Genomic DNA, 21,914 nt, shown 5'->3' on the forward strand with positions numbered 1-21,914 from the left:
GAGGTAAGGATAACATACATAGTAGAATTAATATGAGAGTCAGTAGTGAATAAGTAGACCACAATATAGTGTGGTTTAATTTCGCTATATGTAATTGTACTCAATCTGTTATGTAATAATTTAAAAACAGAAAGTATATGAAATGTCTTCACTCCTGCTATGAATAGGTCACAAGAAGGAGTTGAATTTTAGGTTAAATCTATGCTAGTCAGTCATGTGGTCAAATCTAGAAAGAGAAGAATTATCAACAAATACCTGCAGCACTACGAGGACTATGCACATTAACCCTAAGTGTGCAATAGAAGAACGTGCCCAATGTGGGCCAACATTTTCAGATATCGCCCCTAAACACAAAGAAAAACAATTTGGGGGTCAAGACTAAATTTTCTCTTAATACAATGGAGAGCCACAGTGGTGGGAAAGGTAGGGTGACTGAAAAACGAGTAGTTCGATTGTCAAAAGACATGGGTTCAAATTCCTGTAACAGATCATTGTACACAGATTTATTTTCTTTTTTCTTTTATTTTTGTAGGCCAATAGCGATTTGTATTTTGTAGTTAAACTGAAATGTATAGAGTTAATTTGGATTAAAACTAGATTTTCTGAATAAACAATTGATATTTAACGTGGCATGAGGGCTGAAGAACAGACTTATGAGCTTAACTGGTAACACAAGGTAGGGTTTGAATCTCTGAGGTAGACAGTGATACTTTAACACCTTCCATGCGTGTGACGGCCGGGAGCCATCACACACCACACGGGATGGCTCCAGGCTGTCCTAGGATCCAACCACGGGTGAGCGCTGTTGCTTCCCCTGTGGGCCACACTTTGAGTAGCCCCACCAGAGAAGGCAGCAGAAGCCCATCTGCTGCCCCCCACCCCGCCACTTCATCTAATGACATCAGCGCACACTGCACGCCTACGTCATTAGATGAAGTCAGACATGCTGGAAGCCATTTGCTTCCAGCGCGTCCTGGAAGAGTAGGTGAGTTTCTCCTCGGTGAGGGGCTTTTTTTTAAAACAAAGAGGCGGGGGAAAGGAAAGAGTTTTCCTTTCCTCCGATGTCTCTTTGGATCATTCCTGCTACACAATTGAGCATGGGGAGCGATCGTGCAGCAGGACTGTCCACTAGACACCTCGGTTTTTTCTAATCAATTTCGTGTTTCGGGTAACGGTGCCTTGAGGAAGGGTTGCTCCCATCATGTTGTCCATTTCTGCAGATCTGGGGTTCATTTTTTTTTTTTTGTGTGCTCCAGTAGGCCACCAGGGATTTCTTTTTTTTTATTTTGGGGAGCAGCCCCTTGGGCAAGGGTTGCACCCCTTAATGTGGGTAATTTTTTGGGTCATTCCTGCCCCCCTCCCCTTGGTGGCAGATCAGCCTTATTTTTTTAGGCCCTTCTGCCCTCTAGGGGGAAGATGCCATTATACACCAGGGATTTTATTTGGCAATGTTTGGGAGTGGCCCTTTGGGCAAGGGTCGCTCCCCTTTACTGAGGTAATTTTTCTGGCTGCTTATGCCCCCCCCCCCCCTTGGGGGCAGATAGGCCTTATGCCACCAAGGGGGGCATGCTTTTTCAATCTTCCTCTGAGCATGATTATGAGACTGACAGTGCATCTGAGGCAGAGGAGGAAGTGCAAGATTCTGGCAGTGAATTTTCTGTCCACGAGGAATCATCTGATGATGAAGCTACTCTCAGTGCTGTTGAAGCTACTCTCAGTGTGGATAAAGTGCCTGTTTTAGAGGAAGACACTGATGTGTGTCAATGGTGCAGCAAGAGGCATCTGCATTGCAACCTGCGGCTGCAAGGCTTCCCTTTGGAAGTGCTGGACTATGGGTTGATCCAAACATGGTACAGCCGGTGTTACCTGCCTTTAGTGGTGATGCAGGGTGTAGGGAGAAATGTGAATTTGTTTTGCCTATGCAGTTTCAAGTTGTTTATGGATGATGTATTTTTGACTGTGATTGTTGAGCAGACTAATTTGTATGCTGAACAGTTTTTGAGGGACAACAGTGCTAGACATTGGCGCACACTAGAGCTACCCGGTGGACTCCCACAAATCTGGATGAGATGAAGACGTTTTTGGGTTTACATTTTTTGATGGGCTAGATAAGGAAGTCGTCCCTGTCTTCATATTGGTCTACACGTCCCTTGATGGCAAAGGCCATATATCCTGCATTTATAAGTCATGATTGGTATTTACTTTTACTTCGGATGCTGCATTTTGTTGATAATGCTTTGGCGTTGTCCCAAGATCACCCTGACTGTGACCGTCCTTTTAAGATTCGACCTGTCTTTGATCACTTTGTAGATGTATACTCCAGGGAAAGAAATAGCTGTTGATGAGTCTTTGGTCCTGTTCAAGGGTTGTTTGGTTTTTCGGCAGTAGATTCCTAGCAAGAGGGGACGTTATAGAATTAAGATGTATATGTTGTCTGAGAGTAGGAATAGTTATGTCTGTAATATCCGGGTGTACACTGGTAGGGATTCCACTATTGAGTTGTGTGGGAACTTGCCAGAGGACTTTTTTAACAAAGGTCACCATTTGTACCTAGATAACTTCTGCATGTGGCACAATTTGCTCTAACCATAAAGGTTACCCAAAAGAGCTTGTTTGCAAAATGCTTGAAAGAGGACAGTGCAGTGCCTTGCGTAGTGATGAACTGCTGCTGTGCTTTGCCTTGCCGTGGCTTTACAGCTGACAAGCAGTGAGTCATTGGTTCAGGTTTTTAACCTTTTAATTGTTAACAGGGCATTTCATTTTTGTGCACTCTCTGGTAATAACATTTTACACTCTGAACCTTCACTCACCCTCGTGCCAAATCCAACCAGTATGTGTGTGTATTAGAGGAACAGATGGTTAGGCAGTCATATTTGTCTTGTCTGTCTTTCTGTGCTAAGGTGTAGTTGGTCTCTAGGGAAAATCTGCCACCTTTAGATATTTTTCTAAACAAAAAATAATTGGGATCACTGGGTGGTGTGCCTCTCATGGATCCCAACAACTTTTCTTACTCAATGCAATGCAAACTTCAAAATGTGACTATAGTCACAAATGTTATTTGCATTACTGTGTCATAATCTTCTGGTATCAGAAAAAACACAATTTTCCTACCACCTAATGTTCTCACAGGTCTCCTAATAAAAATGGTACCTCACTCCTGTGTGTGGGGCAAGTACCCACAACAGGAAAGCCCCAAAACTTATTGAGGAGACATCAAAATTATCTATCACAAAAAGACCTGGTTTTGCAATGGGGATCACCTGGGTTTTTGGCCCCGGGCTCAGTGGCCATCAAGGGAAACCAACCAAACCCACACATTTTTTAAAACTAGACTCCCAGGGGTGTCTAGGGAAGTATGGCTTGCATGTACCCCCACATTTTCGTACCCACAATCCCCTGCAAACTTCAAAATTAACTCAAAAAATCAAATTTTCTCATATTTCTGTGTGGAAAAGTTGTGGAATCACTGGGCTGACACAAATTTCCTACCACCCAGCATTACCCCAGGTCTCCCATTAAAAATGGTACCTCACTTGTGTGGGTGGGCCAAGTACCCGTGACAGGCAAGGGCCTAAAACATGTTGGGTGGACATTAAAAATGACCTATCACAAAACAACATGGTTTTGCCAGGTTGCCACCTAGGTTTTTGCCCCCTGGCTCTGTGAACATCTGGAAAACCCTACCAAACCTGACATTTTTTAACCCCTTTCATGCCCATGACGGAACCACTCCCAAACCCCCCAAACCCCCCCAGCGCTGCGGCGGAATTCGCGCCGCAGCGAAGGGGTTAAACTAGACACCTGGGGGAGTCCAGTAAGGTATGGCTTGCGTAGACCACCCAATGTTTTCCTACCCAGAATACCCTGCAAACCTCAAAGGAAGATCAACAAAACACATTTTTCTGAAATTTGAGTGGGAAAGTTGTGGGATCACTCGGCTGACACACATTTCCTACCACCCAGCATTTCCCCAGGTCTCCCGCTAAAAATGGTACCTCACTCGTGTGGGTGGGCCAAGTACCCACGACAGAGAAGGGCCCAAAATGTATTGTGGAGACATCAAAATTACCTATCACAAAACAACCTTGTTTTGCAATGGGGGTGCCCTGTGTGTTTGGCCCTGGCTCAACAGCCATCTAGGAAAACCTACCAAACCCAAACATTTCTGAAAACTAGGCACCTGGGGGAGTCCAGGGAGGTGTGGCTTGCAGGGACCCCCTAATGTTTTCCAACCCAGAATCCTCTGCAAACCAAAAAGTTAGCTCAGAAAATCAAATGTTTATCACATTTCTGTGTGGATAAGCTGTGGGATCACTGGGCTGACACAAATTTCCTACCACCCAGCATTCCCCCAGGTCTCCCATTAAAAATGGTACCTCACTTGTGTGGGTGGGCCAAGTACCCGTGACAGGCAAGGGCCTAAAACGTGTTGGGTGGACATTAAAAATGACTTATCACAAAACGACCTGGTTTTGCCAGGGGCTCACCTGGGTTTTTGGCCCCTGGCTCTGTGACCATCTGGAAAAACCTACTAAACCTGACATTTTTTAAACTAGACACCTGGGGGTATCCAGTAAGGTATGGCTTACGTAGACCACCCAATGTTTTCCTACCCAGAATACCCTGCAAACCTCAAAGGAATATCAACAAAGCACATTTTTCTGAAATTTGTGTGGGAAAGTTGTGGGATCACTGGGCTGACACACATTTCCTACCACCCAGCATTTCCCCAGGTCTCCCGCTAAAAATGGTACCTCACTCGTGTGGGTGGGCCAAGTAACCACGACAGACAAGGGCCCAAAATGTATTGTGGAGACATCAAAATTACCTATCCCAAAACAACCTTGTTTTGCAATGGGTGTCACCTGTGCTTTTGGCCCTGGCTCAGCAGCCATCTAGGGAAACCTATGAAACCCAAACATTTCTGAAAACTAGACACCTGGGGGAGTCCAGGGAGGTATGGCTTGCTTGGACCCCCTGATGTTTTCCTACCCAGAATCCCCAGCAAACCTCAAATTTAGCTCAGAAAATCAAATGTTTCTCAAATTTGTTTGTGGGAAAGTTGTAGGATAACCGGGCTGACACAAATTTCCTACCACCCAGCATTACCCCAGGTCTTCCGATAAAAATGGTACCTCAGTCGTGTGGGTGGGCCAAGTACCCGGACAGGCAAGGTCCCAAAATTTATTGTGGAGACATCAAAATTGCCTATCACAAAACAACCTGGTTTGGTAATGGGGGCCACCTGGGTTTTTGGCCCAGGGCTCGGCAGCCATCCAGGGAAACATACCAATCCCACACATTTGTTAAAACTAGACACCTAGGGGTGTCCAGACAGGTATGGCTTGCATGGACCATCCAACGTTTTCTTTCCCAGAGTCCCCTGCAAACATCACATTTAGCTAAAGAAAATCACATTTTGCTCAAATTTCTGTGTGGGAAAGTTGTGGGATCACCACACTGACACAAATTTCCTACCACCCAGCATTCCCCCAGGTCTCTTGATAAAAATGGTACCTCACTTGTGTGGGTTGGCCAAGTACCAGCACCAGGCAAAGTCCCAAAACGTATTGTGGGGACATTACAAATTACCTATCACAAAACGACCTGGGTTTGCAAGGGGGGGTCGCCTGGGTTTTCAGCCCAGGCTTGGCTGCCATCTAAGAAAACCAACCAGACCCACACATGTCTCAAAACTAGACACCCGGGGGAGTCCAGGGAGATATGGCTTTCATGGATCCGCTAAAGTTTTCCTACCCTGAATCCCCTGCAAACCTCAAATTTAGCTCACAAAATCAATTTTTTTTCTCAGATTTCTGTGTAGGAAAGATGTGGGATAACCAGATTTCTGTGTAGGAAAGATGTGGGATAACCAGGCTGACACAAATTTCCTACTGCCCAGTGTTCCCCCAGGTCTTCCGATAAAAATGGTACCTCACTCGTGTGGGTGGGCCAAGTACCCGCGAATGGCAAGGGCCCAAAACTTATTGTGGGGACATTAAAATTGCCTATCACAAAACAACCTGGTTTTGCAAGGGGGTCACCTGGGTTTTTGGCTCGGGCTCGGCAGCCATCTAGGGAAGCCTATCAAACCCACGCATTTCTGAAAACTAGACATCCGGGGAAGTCCAGGGAGGTATGGCTTGCATGGACCCCCTAACGTTTTCCTACCCAGAATACCCTTCAAACCTCAAATTTAGCTAAAAAAAAAACATTTTTCTCGATTTTCTGTGTGGGAAAGTTTTGGGATCACCAGGCTGACACAAACTTCCTACCACCAAGTATTCCCCCAGGTATCCAGATACAAATGGTACCTCACTTGTGTGGGTGGGCCAAGTACCCACAACAGGCAAGGGCCAAAAACATATTGTGTAGACATTAAAAATTACCTATCACAAAACGACCTGGGTTTGTAAGGCGGGGGTCACCTGAGTTTTCGGCCCGGGCTTGGTGGCCATCTATGGAAACCGACACATGACTGAAAACTAGACAACCGGGGGAGTCCATGGAGGTATGGCTTGAATGGATCCCCTAACGTTTTCCTACCCAGAATCCTCTGCAAACCTTAAATTTAGCTCACAAAATCACATTTTTCTCACATTTCTGTTTAGGAAAGTTGTGGTATAGTCAGGCTGCCACAAAATTCCTACCACCCAGCATTACCCCCGGTCTCTCGATAAAAATGGTAACCCACTCGTGTGGGTGGGCCAAGTACCCGGGACAGGCAAGGGCCCAAAATGTATTGTGGAGACATTAAAATTACCTATCTCAAAACAACCTGGTTTTGCAAGGGGGGGTCACCTGGGTTTTTGGTTCGGGCTTGGCAGTGATCTAGGGAAACCTACCAAACCCACACATTTCTGAAAACTAGACACCCGCGGGAGTCCACGGAGGTATGTCTTGGATGGACCCCCTAAACTTTTCCTACCCAGAATCCCCTGCAAACCTCAAAGGTAGCTCAAAAAAACTAATTCTTCTGAAATTTGTGTGGGAAAGTTGTGGGATCACTGGAATTTCCTACTACCCAGCATTCCCCAGGTCTCCCGCTGAAAATGATACCTCACTCATGTGGGTGGGCCAAGTACCCACGACAGTCAAGGGCCCAAAATGTATTGTGGAGACATCAAAATTACCCATCACAAATCGACCTGGTTTTGCAAGGGGGGTACTTGCGTTTTTGGTCCCAAGCTCGGGGGCCATCTAGGGAAACCCTGCAAACCCACACATTCCTGAAAACTAGATACCCGGGGGAGACCAGGGATGCGTGGCTTGCGTGGATCCCCTAAAGTTTTCATACCTAGAATTCCCTGCAAACCTCAAATTTAGATGAACAAATCACATTTCTGTGTGGGATTACCATGCGGGCACAAATGTCCTACCACAAAGCGTTTGAGGTGGACGGATCCACGCAGATTCCAGAACTTTCCATCACAGAAATGTGAGGAAAATGTTTTTTTTTTTACAAAGCTTGAGGTTTGCAAGGGAGTCTGGGTAACAGAACCTACCTAGTGATATCCACACAAGTCACCCCATCCTAGATTCCTCTCAGTGTCTGGTTTTATAAAATGTATAGGTTTGCTAGGTTTCTCTAGGTGCCTGCTGAGCTAGGGTTCAAAATCCACAGCTAGGCCCCTTGCAAAAATGGGTCTGTTTTCACTGGTATAATGTGATGTTTCCACGTTGCTTTGTGGGCCGCTTCTTGTCATGGGCACTAGACCTACCCACACAGGTGAGGTACCATTGTTATCGGCAGACTTTGGAGAATGCTGGGTGGGTGGAAGTTTGTGATCCACGTAGATTCCAGAACCTTTCATCACAGAAATGTTTGGGAAATTAGATTTTTTTAGAAAGTTTGAGGTTAGCAAGGGATTCTGGGTAAAAGAACCTGGTGAGAGACACACAAGTCACCCCATCCTGGATTACCCTGGGTGTCTAGTTTTCAAAAATATATAGGTTTGCTAGGTTCCCTAGGTACTGGCTGAGCTTGGGTTCAAAATCAACAGCTAGGCACTTTGCATAAAAAGGGTCTGTTTTCACTCAAAATGTATGGTGTGTTCATGTTGCGTTTTGGGCCATTTCCTGTCGCCGGCACTAGGACTACCCACACAAGTAAGGTACCATTTGTATCCGTAGGCTTTGGAGAATGTTGGGTGGGTGGAAGTTTGTGGATCCATGCAGATCCAGGAACTTTCCATCACAGAAATATGAGGAAAATGTGTTTTTTTGACAAAGGGTAAGGTTTGCAAGGGATTCTGGGTAACAGAACCTGGTGAGAGCCACACAAATCACCCCATCCAGGATTCCCCTGTGTGTCTAGTTTTAAAAAATGTATAGGTTTGCTAGGTTTCCCTAGTTGCTGACAGAGCTAAGGTTCAAAATACCCAGCTAGGCACATTGCAAAAAAAGGTCAGTTTTAACTGGAAAAATGTGATGTGTGCACATTGTGTTTTGGGCCATTTTCTGTTGTGAGCACTAGTCCTACCCACACGAGTGAGGCAGCATTTTTATTGGGACACTTTGGGGAACACAGAATAGTAGAACAAGTGTTAATACCAATTGACTTGCTTTGCATTTCTGCCTTCAAAATGTAAGACAATTTGTAAAAAAAGAAGTCATTTTGAAAAATTACTACTAATTCACATGCTTGTATGGGTACCCACAATTCTGGATCTGTGCAAATAACCACTGCTTGTAAACTCTATGTTTTGTTCCCATTTCAGAAATATATAGGTTTTCTTTTGTACCTATTTTTCACTCTTTACATTTTACCAAATGAATTGCTATACACCCGGTGCACAATGAAAAACCATTGCAAGACGCAGTTCAGTTATTGGCTCTGGGTTCCTTGGGTTCTTGGTGAACTTACATGTCCTATATATCCTGACAACCAGAAGGGTCTAGCGGGTGTAACAGTATATTGCTTTCAAAAATCTGTCAGGACCTTACACAGTGCTCTGATTTTGGAAAACAGATTTGTCTGTCAAAAGATAACATACTTAATATTTCTGCATATAAGCATATATGCATCAAAATGCATTGTTTTACATATCTGTCATCAAGGTAATTAATAAAATGCGTAATATTTCTGCAAATAAGCATAATTGCATAAAAAATGCATTTCTTTATATGTACACCAATAAGGTTTAAACCATTTTAGGAAAATCTGAGATATGTATGACATATGGTATGTACATATCTCCTATTGCCACTTGGGGGTCTTGGGGCTCCTGCCACAGCCTCCAACAACAGTGTGTTGGGTGCCTTTAGTGTGCATTGGGGCACCCACCCTTTTTTGAGCTGGGTCCTGGGGGATTAGGTTGCTGGGGCTGAAATTGAAATGGGGAAGGGGCCCGTGTTCCTGCTGGCCCCATTCTAATTGCCGGTGATTTTAACTGCTGTCACGAACCCCTGCCAGGCCTGAAAGACATTTTTGATGATGAAGACACTGCTATGGGCATACCCCCTCTGGGAATAGTTAAACTCTGTAGAAGCTCTCAATCTGCACTACAGCTACTGAATTTTACCATAACAAATGGTTTGAGATCATGCAATGGTAGAACACCATCTGACCCCCTTGGATCAAATACCTTTTCAAGGGGGTCCGCGACATCCAGGATCGACTACATTATGTTAAGTTCGGCTTATTGGGCTTACGTCAAAGACTTTAAAATAGACGCCAGAAGAGAAAGTGACCACTTCCCACTCTGCTTAGATCTTGCAGAAGAATCGTTTCAAAAACATCCAACGATTCACTTGGGACCTGGCCACGAAGTAATCCAGCCCATAGTGACTAACAACAGAAGGGCGGTAAAATGGCTGTCTATAATGGGGAACATTGAATTACTTACTCACATCTATAACAGTTTCAGTGATCTTGTGTCGTTGCACCTAAACGAACCTTCAGGGTCTACCTTGATAACACAGACCCACTCAAAATTGGTAAAAAGAATTGAACCAGACTTGACAAAACCAGGGCTTGACAAGATAAAAAATCGTGCTAAGGCGGTGAAATCAAACCCCTGGTTTGATAAAGACTGTGTAGAAAAAAAACAACTTCTAATGAAGGCACTCCATGCAAAGGATTCTTTGCTCATCAGAGAAGCAAGGACATCATATAACAAAACTCTGAATGTAGCTCGTAGAAGCTGGGAAGACTCGAGCTGGGGAGAACTATTAAAGGCAGCAAAATTGGGCGACCAATTCTCATTTTGGCAGATCATCGCAAAGGGTAAGAATCCAGGCACCCCGGCCCCTGATCTTAACCTCGATCCAGGCACCTGGCATAGACACTTCACCCACCTATACGCCTCACAAGTCCCTATGACGGATGGCCACAGCTGCGCCACTGGTAGTCTTATATCACCAACTACAATTGCTCCATTGCATTTCAGCATCAAAGATACTAGACTGGCCCTGGATTCAATAAAGCCTTCAAAAGCTCCGGGACCTGACAAAATACCAGGCGACCTTTTTAAACACGCACCAGTTGTATGGGTACCATACATCAATTTGTTAAGTAATGCAATTGCAGGAGGCCAGCCAATTCCCGATTCCTGGAAGGGAGCAGAGATTGTTCCAATATACAAAAAGGGTGGTAGAGAAGACGACTCGGCTAATTACAGGCCCATTAGCTTGTTGGACATACTACAAAAACTCTACGCAAAACAAATTCTGGGAAATTTAAAAGACTGGATATTGGTAAATAACATTATTTCTTCCTACCAAGCAGGCTTCAGGGAACGGACAAGCACTATAGATCAGGTGTTTTGCCTGTTAGTTATAGCCTGGAAATACACCAGGCTAAGAGATGGCCATTTATACGTGGCCTTTATAGATTTAAAGGCCGCTTTCGACTCAATCCCCAGAGAGCTTTTGTAGTCAAATTTGTTGCAACAGGGAGTTCCCAAAAACATTTTAATCCAGCTGGTCAGGCTCCATGAGAACAATTATGCTAGAGTACGTTGGGGTCAGGCGGGTGAACTCACCGAAGAAATACCAGTGAACAGAGGTGTGCGCCAGGGATGTGTCCTGGCGCCAACACTCTTCCTCCTTTATGTCAATGACATGGTTGAGTTCCTCCAAAAATCTAGTCACGATTCCCCGAAGCTGGGGGGGAACCATGTTTGTGCTCTAACATTTGCAGATGACACAATATTACTATCACAAACACCAAAGGGCCTGCAAAACCTTCTGAATTCACTTAATGACTATTGCACTTTAAAGGGTCTGGAAATCAATCCCGCAAAGACCAAATACATGTCAATTAGACCCCATAAATGTTTTAAGCGTAATCTAAAATTGAACGGAATGAGTCTAGAGTGTGTCCCCAATTTTATTTACCTTGGTGTGAACATTGACTCCAAACTTTCTTGGAATCCACAGATCATTAAATCAAGCACAATTTTAACGCAAAATTCAGCCCCAATTTTAAAAAAACTGCACGCAACCACGTCCAGGGCAATTACTCCAGCACTGGAAGTCTACAAGGCAAGGGCCCAATCTGCTGCACTGTATGGCTCAGAGCTTTGGGGGGGGGGCTTCGCTTAGTGTCTTAATTAAGGGGGAAAATAAGATATTGAGGAGATTTGTTACACTTCCACAAAACACACCATTAACCCCCCTCATGATGGATTTAGGTATTAAACGCCTGGGCCACAGAGCTGTGTGGATGTCCCTGTCTTACTGGATAAGAATCTGGACGACAGAGGAACTCTACATGTATAGACAATCACTAATCGAACTCCTGGCCCTGGACACTAATCTTAGTTTTCCGTGGTTGGCACACATTCGTAAATGGCTGCTGGATTTGGGTCTGAGCAGATTCTGGGTTAACCCGAGCTTGCTCAATTTTGACTCAAAACAGGAAATAAAAAGTATTTATTGGAACTTTATCACGCACAATGTTGTCTTGAATTGTGATGCTGGTCCCCTTACCTCCCAATTTTTGATGTTCAAAACAATCCCCCGTTTTGAGCAATTTCTGGACGAGATCGAGCCTCAGCTCGCTAAAGTGTTATACCTTAAATTTAGGTACGGCACTCTCCAAATTAAGTCATTCACATCTAAATGGGGGCCTGCCCAGAGAGAGAGAGGGGAAGCAGAAGACAGGTGTTCCCAATGCAATACAGGGACTAAAGAGGATCTTGCACATGTTTTATTTTTCTGCCCTCTTTACAGAGTACCTAGAATCAAATGGATAAAACCCCTGGCCAGGAAGTTATGTGTTGGAAAATACCTCGAAATGCTGCGTATCTTAAAAACCGATTCATCAAGACTCATTGTGTTTGGTACTAGTAGATTTCTACTGTCAGCCTATTTTATTAGGATCAAAAAGGGACTTAGATTTTAAACTCATTTTATTGAGATCTGTGGGAATTTTAAAATTTGTAATTAGTGTGTATTTAAAGTTTATGATTGAATGTAATTATTTTCAGGAAAGTCATGTTTACACGCTTTTAAAAAACTAGCACTTTATGATAAAGCACCTTGCACTTTGCACTCTGTACTCTATGAAAGTTAATCCTGTTTACATATGAATACTTAGTCTAGAAGTAGGTAACAAGCATCTTAAATGTCATTTTAGGGACCAAATATGTTGCACCTTGTATTATCTTGGGGTTTTAAATGCTGATAGGCGTATTTCCATGAAGGATCAACTCTATTATTGTAAATAGATCTCACATATTTTACCTTTCTTGTTTGTGTAATGCTTTTATGATTCTGTGAATCGAATAAAGATCTATTGAATTGAAAAAAAAAAAAAATGGTGCCAGACCCCAGGGGATGGGGTCCCTGGGCCAAAATCGGCCAAGGTAGGGGGGGGCACTTGCCCTCTTCCCCCTTGAACATACTGTCGGGCCCCAGGTGATCAGGTCCCTGGGTTCAAAATCAACACCATGAGGAGGGCCGCATGACCCCCTCCCCCTTCATAATGATACTGGCCCCACAGGGGATGGGTCCCAGGGCCAAAATCAGCCTGGGAAGGGTGACCCAAAGTCAAAAATTGGCCCAGGTAGGGGGCATGTGCCCCTGCCCCCTTGAATCTCCATATAATCAATATCAGCCTGAGTTAGGCTCCTCTGGCCTCTGGAGGCCCCCTTTATGAATACAGCCCGGGAGTGGGCTCCCTGCGGCAGAAACATAAGAAATACGTATCAAACGCCATTTTTTTTTTTATTTTGCGATAGTCCCCTGGGATTGTGGCAGTTTGTGCCGATTTTCTTTTCTCTTTATGGCCCCATGGTGGACCTTCTGGGCCCCGCCATATGGCCTATGGGTCAGGATATCTTAATTACACAATTTACATAAATTATCAATTAAATAATTATTAATAATTAACATTAATTATTTCTTATTATAATTTCCTTCTCACCCTTCACCCTTACAAAAACGACAACCAACACCAAAATATATATAAAGGATTAAATGAAATGCACAAATTACATAAATAATTTAAAATTAAATAATTAATAATAATTACAAATGAATTAATGATTAATTATAATTAAATTGCTTCCCATCCTATACCCCTTCAAACCCCACAACCAGCACCTAAAATTTAACGTAATAAAAAAAACAAATGTACCCCATTAACATAATTAATTGCCACTAAAAATAACAATACATTATTACATTAAATTTAAAAACTCTAATAAAAACACATTAACAATAATTATACAAGCAATTTCTCACATATACAGTTAAAATATATACCAAAATAGATAACAATTATTAAAAAACAATCATATTAACAACAATATTTGCATAAATGATACAAACATAGATATTTTTAGGATCAATAATAACAACATCGATATTACTTCTCTTAAAATCGATATTCTAGTCAATGATATTTTTGCACACAATATTTGTGCATCACTATATTTACATGTTTTTATTCCAATAATGTTTCCGAAAACCCCCATGTGACACTTACCCAATGCAGTATAAGGCAACGCATTTCAAGGAGCTGCTTTGCGTTCCTTTTTTATACAAAGCCACGCAAGGTAACACAGATGGGCCCTTGCATGGCTTTGTAAATCTTGATTAGCATTTTGACCAAGGCTGCACCAAAAAAGTGATGCAACTACAACACAAAATGTTAGTAAATCTGGGCCTAGACGTCTTCCTTGATTGCATTGTGGTGTTGGTCATGGCCTACACACAGGTGTCAGATACAACCTCTAAAAGTATGCCTTGCAAGGAAAGCTTGAGCATTTTCCACAGGCTGGTCCTGAAAGCAAAGAAACAAGAGAGGTTCAGGAGATGGGAATTGAGGATGTTCTTGATGTATTTTAACTCCAACAAGCACACCACCAATGATCACAAACTTTCTCCAGTAAAACCAATGCACAAATTATTTGCGGGGAAACAAGTAAACATCATCCGTCGGTGCAGCTACTGCATCACTGTAAGAAACTTGAATATTGGTTGGGGTGGATGGTAATCCCTCACTAGTAATAATGTCATTATTCTTGTTAGAGTTAGTAAAGGTTTCAGTAATTTAAACCTGGGTACAACCTCTGGCAGCTTTAACACGGAGCAGACCGGCTTAATTTACGAACATTTGTAAAGTATTTAGAAGTACCAAAGCAATGAAAAAGTTGCAATCACAGCACAATAAAATCTCGACTCCACTTTATTAAAAATAGAGAATATTTTAATGAAAAAAACCACATCAAAATGACAAAAATCCAATAAGGGGACCAGGACGTTTGCATATTTAAATGTTTTAATAAAATAGAGTAAAGAGCGAAAAGCGACAACTACGGGCAATTGGTCGTGCTAGACCACGGGTACTCATAGTACGGCCCGCGGGCCGCTGGCGGCCCGGCAAGCCTTCCCTGGCGGCCCGCGGACCTTGCAGACATCGTACCTACCGCCGGTTGCAGCAGCGCGGACCGGGCGGGCGATTCTTTTAAAAGCCAAGTCACTTGTTAATGAGGCTTTGTTGTATTTCACCTCTTCTTAGCGCCCCTGCATCCCCACTCTGAATGAGTGGAGATGCAGGGGCGCTAAGAAGAGGTGAAATACAACAAAGCCTCATTAACAAGTGACTTGGCTTTTAAAGACCTGTGAAGTACTTGGGCGCGGCGGCGGTTTGGATTCCAGGGAAGCTGACTCAGCGCGCGCCGTAGAAGTGCTGTGATATCTGAGACCGACTATCACACAGCGATTGTCAGACTCACATGGGCACCAGCCCCTCCCTGGCTTTGGGATCTGGGCACGCTGCCTCTGCCAGTATGTGAGATCTGTAGGTGTGTGCACACAACCCCTTCCAAAATGTGAAATCTATGTACACAGCATGCAAGCCCTGAGATCTGTGACTGGCTGTGAGATGTGTGCACACATCCAGCAATGCGCTGAGATATGTTCCTGACTCTGAGGCATGTGTATGCAGCCCAGCCATGCGGTGAAATCTGTGCCTGGCTGTGAAGCCCGTGTATGCAGCCCAAGCCATGCGGGGGCAACCGTGCCTGCCTGTGAGATGTGTGCACACAGCCCCAGCAACGCGCTTATATCTGTGCCTGACTGAGATGTGTGCACACAGCCCAAGTAATGCGCTGAGATCTGTGCCTGGCTGTGAGGCCCGTGCATGCAGCCCCTGCCAGGTGCTGCCAGTCTGCAGATTCCTGTGTACCTAAAAGTGACACTACCTACTGAAGGAGGAGGGGCGCTAGGATGAGGGAGTCTGTAATGCTCGGATTGTGGTCATTGAAGCAGTGTCATAGCCAGTGTATCATGACCCCTATTGCAAGGAAGGCGGTCGGCCCCCTATGTTCTCTGTTTGAACTGTAAAATACAGCAATATTCATGGTTCCGTCGACCTTTGAAGCTGGTGCGGCTGAACCTGCTGCACAAATGGAAGCTCCACCCCTGAATTAAAGAAGGATGCTTCTGGGTGATAAGCTGCACATGCATGGACTCTGAATCCTGGGGGCACAGGATGGACATGAACCTGGCAAGGGTCAGTGTCATGAAACAGGGAAAGCAGAAACACACAGTTAAGGCATGAAAAGAAGAAGAAAATGCATAGCTAGCAGAAAGAGAGTGGCGTGAGAGGTAAGATGGTGGAGAAAGGGAGAGGGGAAAGGAGACGGAAAGAAGAGGATAAGGAGAGCGGAAGATGGTGAAACACAATTGGGATGGGCTGAGGAAGGTTTTGGGAGGAGATATGATATAACAAGCATTTGCAAGGCAATAGGTCTCGCATTTACGCAAGTTTGAGCTATTGACATTGCAAATAACAAAGCCTTTTATTTTTGTTTTAGTTTTTAAAACAGAAATAAAAGGCATTGTCGTTTACAGTGCCAATAGCTTAAACTCTCATAAATCCGAGACCTATTGCATTGCGAAGGCGTCTGCTGCAGGGGCCTGTGTTCAACCTCAAGGTCACAGTTTTTTTTTTGCTCTAGCCCCGCCCCCTCCCCCACTGACCCCGCCCCCACCGGTGCGGCCCTCTGCCACAAACCACACTGTAAATTTGGCCCCCGAGAGAAAGTTTGTGAGTACCCCTGTGCTAGACAGAGGGAAGACCTCCGCCTCCACCAGTCATATCCCTGAATAGTGGCAGTGCCGAAGGCGCACGGTCAATGGACGTGCAGGAGATGTCCTGCACCATGGCGGCTTGTGCTGTGGCCCTTTTCCTTTGCCACAGCACATAGTGCCAATATCGGCAACCGTTATCATAGCATACATCAGTACATAATCATAATAAAACACATGACACTGAACGTAAGTGGAGAAATATTGCTGCAGGTTTATTAGCATAATAAATATGCAAACACGGTGGGTTATCTTACGGGCGATCCCAGGGCAGGCCAGCCCCATGCCGCCTGCCCGTCTGATAAGCCTAGAGTCACCATGGCAACGCCAATTGGTGACCACCAAATGTTGGGAGGGTCCCCCCCTCCCATCCGTGGACCTCCAGTCCACATGCTTCACCACGCCCCCCCGTGATGGGTGGGCGGAGCATACATGGCAGCCCCCGGTTGCTCAGACCCACAACCGCCTGTCGGTTAGCGGGGCGCCGTAGGTCTTCCAGTGGACACGCTAAAAGATCCCTGGGTATCCTGGCTTAGCACCACACGGTGCTGCTGCATGCTATACCCCTTGGTATGTGCAGACCCTGGATCGCCCTGTAACTCCTCCTGCAACACAAAAGTGAAAGTTGTTAGAAAAACCTTCCCCCCCCTTCTTGTCCCTCCTGATGCCGGGTAAGCGGATGGGCGGGCAAGGCAAACGAGCGGACAAGAGGGCGAGGAGGGGGCGGGGACCGAATATGTACCCCCCCCTTGGCTCCTCCCCGCCGGAAGCAGCTACCTGACTGGGGTCTCCCTAGGTCAAGCCCAGGGACACGACCTCCCACCCCTGTGCCTTCCTGTGGCACTAAGGCGGCCGCCCTCAAGGGGGCGGGCCGCTGCGCAACCCCCACCCCGGGCAGCCTTACATAGTGCCAATATCGGCAACCGTTATCATAGCATACATCAGTACATAATCATAATAAAACACATGACACTGAATGTAAGTGGAGAAATATTGCTGCAGGTTTATTAGCATAATAAATATGCAAACACGGTGGGTTATCTTACGGGCGATCCCAGGGCAGGCCAGCCCCATGCCGCCTGCCCGTCTGATAAGCCTAGAGTCACCATGGCAACGCCAATTGGTGACCACCAAATGTTGGGAGGGTCCCCCCCTCCCATCCGTGGACCTCCAGTCCACATGCTTCACCACGCCCCCCCGTGATGGGTGGGCGGAGCATACATGGCAGCCCCCGGTTGCTCAGACCCACAACCGCCTGTCGGTTAGCGGGGCGCCGTAGGTCTTCCAGTGGACACGCTAAAAGATCCCTGGGTATCCTGGCTTAGCACCACACGGTGCTGCTGCATGCTATACCCCTTGGTATGTGCAGACCCTGGATCGCCCTGTAACTCCTCCACAGCCTTGGGAGTGGCCACCGTCACTACCAGGGCCCCCCACCAAGGTAGACCTATTTCCTTACAACCTGCTGCAGCCAAAGCTTCCCCTAGGTCCAGTAGGAAAAGAACCGTGCCTAAACTAGAGAGGTGCACCCCATCTCCCTCCCGGCACCCTGTGGACTTGGCGTGTATAAGACCATGCCTGCTGAAGCCCAAAACCTCTTTGCTCTGCGCAACTGCGCATGGCTCCAGGTAGACCTATTTTCCTACAGCAACTGATACCGGGCTTCTCCCAAGTCCAGCCAAGACAATCTACGCCCAGCTGGACCGGCGGGCGGCCTGCCCCTCAGGACAGGTGCCCTCATCCTTTCTAACTCCCCCGTGGATTTCGACTGCAATGACCGTAAACCTATAACTAGGCGTTGGACCAATGTAGCCTTTGAATGGCTGACGAACAATCCCCTTGACAAGACACTCCTGCCTGGCAGTGCCAATGCGGGAGGGGTAAGAGTTGACCAGCCCGCCTTACCTCCTCCTTCACTCAGTTGGAGTATGTCCATCGCATTCCATCAGTCACCACCAAATGAGAAGCCTTGCCATCCCAAACTTTTGCTAGTATACCAGGGAGAGACAGGACTGAGTGACCACAGAGGAGGACCAACGTGTAAAGTTCTTCACTATCTTGGATACTGAGTAAGCCAATTGTTCTCCTGCTAATTGGTAGCCCAAAAGCATTACCCCGGGGTTTCCCTCAATCGTGTGGACCATATTGCCCCCGAGGAAGGCCACTTCCACAACCTGCATAGCTGCCAGCCAGTGCTGAAGGGCAGGATACGTTACCCGGTACCGGTCTCGCATCCATGGTACCTGTTTCGTCGAACTCAAGGACGGGCTACTAAGTGAGCAACCAGGCTCCGCCCACTTCTGCCTGGCAGTGCCCGTGCGGGAGGAGGTAAGGGTTGACAAGCCTGCCTTCCTTCCTCTTTCACTCCGTTGGGAGTACGCCCATCGTATTCCATCAGTCACCACCCAATGTGAAGCCTTGCCCTCCCAAAATTCTGCATTTATACCAGGGAGAGACAGGACAGAGTGACCACAGAGGAGAACAACGTGTAAAATGCTTCTCTATTTGAATACTGGGAAAGCCAAATTGTTCTCCTGCAAGTTTGTAGCCCAAAGTGTTACCCCGGTGCTTCCCTTAATCATATGGACCATGGCCCTGTTGGAAGGCCACCTGCATAGCTGCCAGCCAGTGCTGGAGGTCGGGAGAAGTTACCCGGTCCAGATGCTCGCATCAAAGGTACCTGTTTCGTCTAACTCAAGGGCGTGCTACTAAGTGAACAACCAGGCTCCGCCCTAGTACCCCGAGGCCAAACCCAAGCCCCTCCAAGTTCTGCTGCCTCACCTGCCTGTTAACACGAATCCCAGGGCAGACCACCGGCCTATAATCCATGCTTGGCCATGCCTGAGCTAAAATACCTCTGAACAGCCTGACAACAAGCTAACCACCAGCATTGAGTTCTGAATGTTTCTGACGCAGCCAAGAAACATGCGCATAACTAAAGCAACTGGCACAATGCCATAAAAGTAACAATTCAACCTTCTATGAAACAAACGTGCCCTTGTGGCGATCCGAGTAGTGCTCCCTCCAAGCCAGCAGCCCTACTCAGGCAACCCGCACCCTCTTGGCACTGGCACACCCCCGCCACAACTGCCCTCGAGTGCCTGGTCGTGTGTAGCCACAACCTAGGTTTCATCACTGCGTCATACCGGGGTATGATGACCCATCTAACTCGACTGCTGAGTGCCCATTGCACCATCGCAAGTATGCCTTTGCCTGCTCAGAGTCTGGGCGTAAAGTTGGAAGGCATTGACCCCCCAGCCCAGGGTGAAGATGGCAGCATTACAGTACCTGGTGCTATACATTGCTCACATGCTTTAATACCTTCCTGCTGCTAATCATTTCCTAGCTGAATGTTGACAAATCCATGTGCTGTAATGGCACTACTTCGCAGCCTGCACCATTCTGCCAGTGCCGAAAAGACCTTTGTCATGCTGCCTGGCCTCATCAATCTTGCCCTGTTCTAGCAGCGCCCGCTTCAGCCGTGGAGCAAACAACTCGTCGGTACCCCCCAAACTGGCCCTGATGCGAGACAAACCGGGCCAAGGCACAACAGTGAGTGTACTAACTAATAGCAGGTCTAACAGCGTCAACAGGCATCCTCAGCTTACAATAGGCGTGATGGAGTGAGGGTATCCAGTGAGAATCAAGATGACAACTTCCCATCTGACCGACCGAGGTGGGAACCACTCCTGTATATTCTAGTACACATGGTCCCAGTTCACCTGTCACTGCCTGATGTACGTGACCTAGGTACATGGTCCCCTAGCATGGCGGCATGCCATTGAGACCAACATCCCGTCCCCGATAAGTACCACTATCTGCCTATGCTACAATCTTGCCTGGCGTTCCTTCATGCCCAGCCATACCAGGCGATGAATGCTCTCCTCCGTCACTTGACCCGACCACACCTAGAAATACAAAACAGCGAGAGGAGGCAGCCTGTGACCTGCCCCAAAAAACCACCATCCCGCATCAAACCGACCCGATGGAAAGACAAGCACCTAATGCTCTACACCCCTGGAAGACCCAGGAAATAACCCATCGTACAAAAGCGAGTAAATAACAACGGACATCCTTTCAGCATCTGGAGGCCTAGCCCTTCCGACGTAACCTGGGAGCCCAACGCCAGGCCTCAGCACCTGTGGCGTGAGTGATCTTTGCCCACTACCGTGCGAGCCAGGGCCCCCGGTGCATTTTTTTTTTTTTTTTTTTTTCAGGTAACAATAACACTCACTCAACACTAGGCGTTCCAAGTCCACTCGGCCTAATTTGCCGTTGCAACAAAGCATTGCAACCAGGCCCCCCCCAGAACCGCTGAGGCAGGAATACTCCCAATCAACCTCCCATCTCACATCAATAATGGCTAGACTAAGCCTCTATGGTGCATAGGATAATGCGACATCATTGTGGCTAACAGGCATATCCTCTTGAAAAATGCCTCCGATCAGCCATGGTAAGGCCGGGTCACCAACACTACTAGCCAAACTTACTAAAGTTTTACACTCCCAAGCCCTTGCAGTGTCAATATTATTAGAATCAGAAGGCGCATGGGATACCTACGGGCCCCGAGCCCATCCCGAGAAGGATGTGCATTACCAACAGTGAGAGCCGTAGTCATTACTGGTGACCCAGGCAAGGTCAGGCAGATCATTGCTTCACCAGGTCTATTTACAACATTTACTGCGAACCTGACTGATCACCATTCATGGCGTGAATCTATGCACCTTGAGAAATACATTTCATTAGAAGTATGTGAACGCAAAGGTGTTGAAACGTTAAACCTGACTCCAGCGACCTGACATCCTGCGCACGTCATCTCATCCCTATATTTACTACACACGGGCACTACCTACAACAAGCCCCTCTATTGGGCCCGGGAGTGGCAAGTGCGGCCCCAGGTTTTTTTTTTTTTTTTTTTTTATTTTTTTTTTTTTTTTGGGTAGTTGCCTCCGTAACTTAAGCAACAACTGTAGCTCCGATGTGCATGTAATTGTTCCGGAATGATGAGACTGTAAATCCTAATCAGTCACTTAGAAGTTGCATCTCCATTACAACAGTCTACCAAACTACACTTTATCACTGCATTGTCCCGACCGCAGGAGAAACCGCGCTGAGACCAGGCAAAAGCCAAGCTCCTGGACTGTTTTCGCTATTCACCAGTTTTTAATTTGTAAATGAATGTGTGCCTGTGCACGGGCCGCTGCTCAGAAACCCGCGTCCAGCGCTAGCACGTTTCCACAGCCCAGGCTGCTTAGACTGATTAAAATTATCCATAACTGGTGCACGCATCGACGCACACAATGCTGCTGGATATATGGATGAAATGCGCTCATGGCGAGCCCCGGCACCTGGACTGCAAGGCACGCGAA

The sequence above is a fragment of the Triturus cristatus genome, chromosome 5_1, assembly GCF_964204655.1.
Source record: "Triturus cristatus chromosome 5_1, aTriCri1.1, whole genome shotgun sequence".
NCBI lineage: Eukaryota > Metazoa > Chordata > Amphibia > Caudata > Salamandridae > Triturus > Triturus cristatus.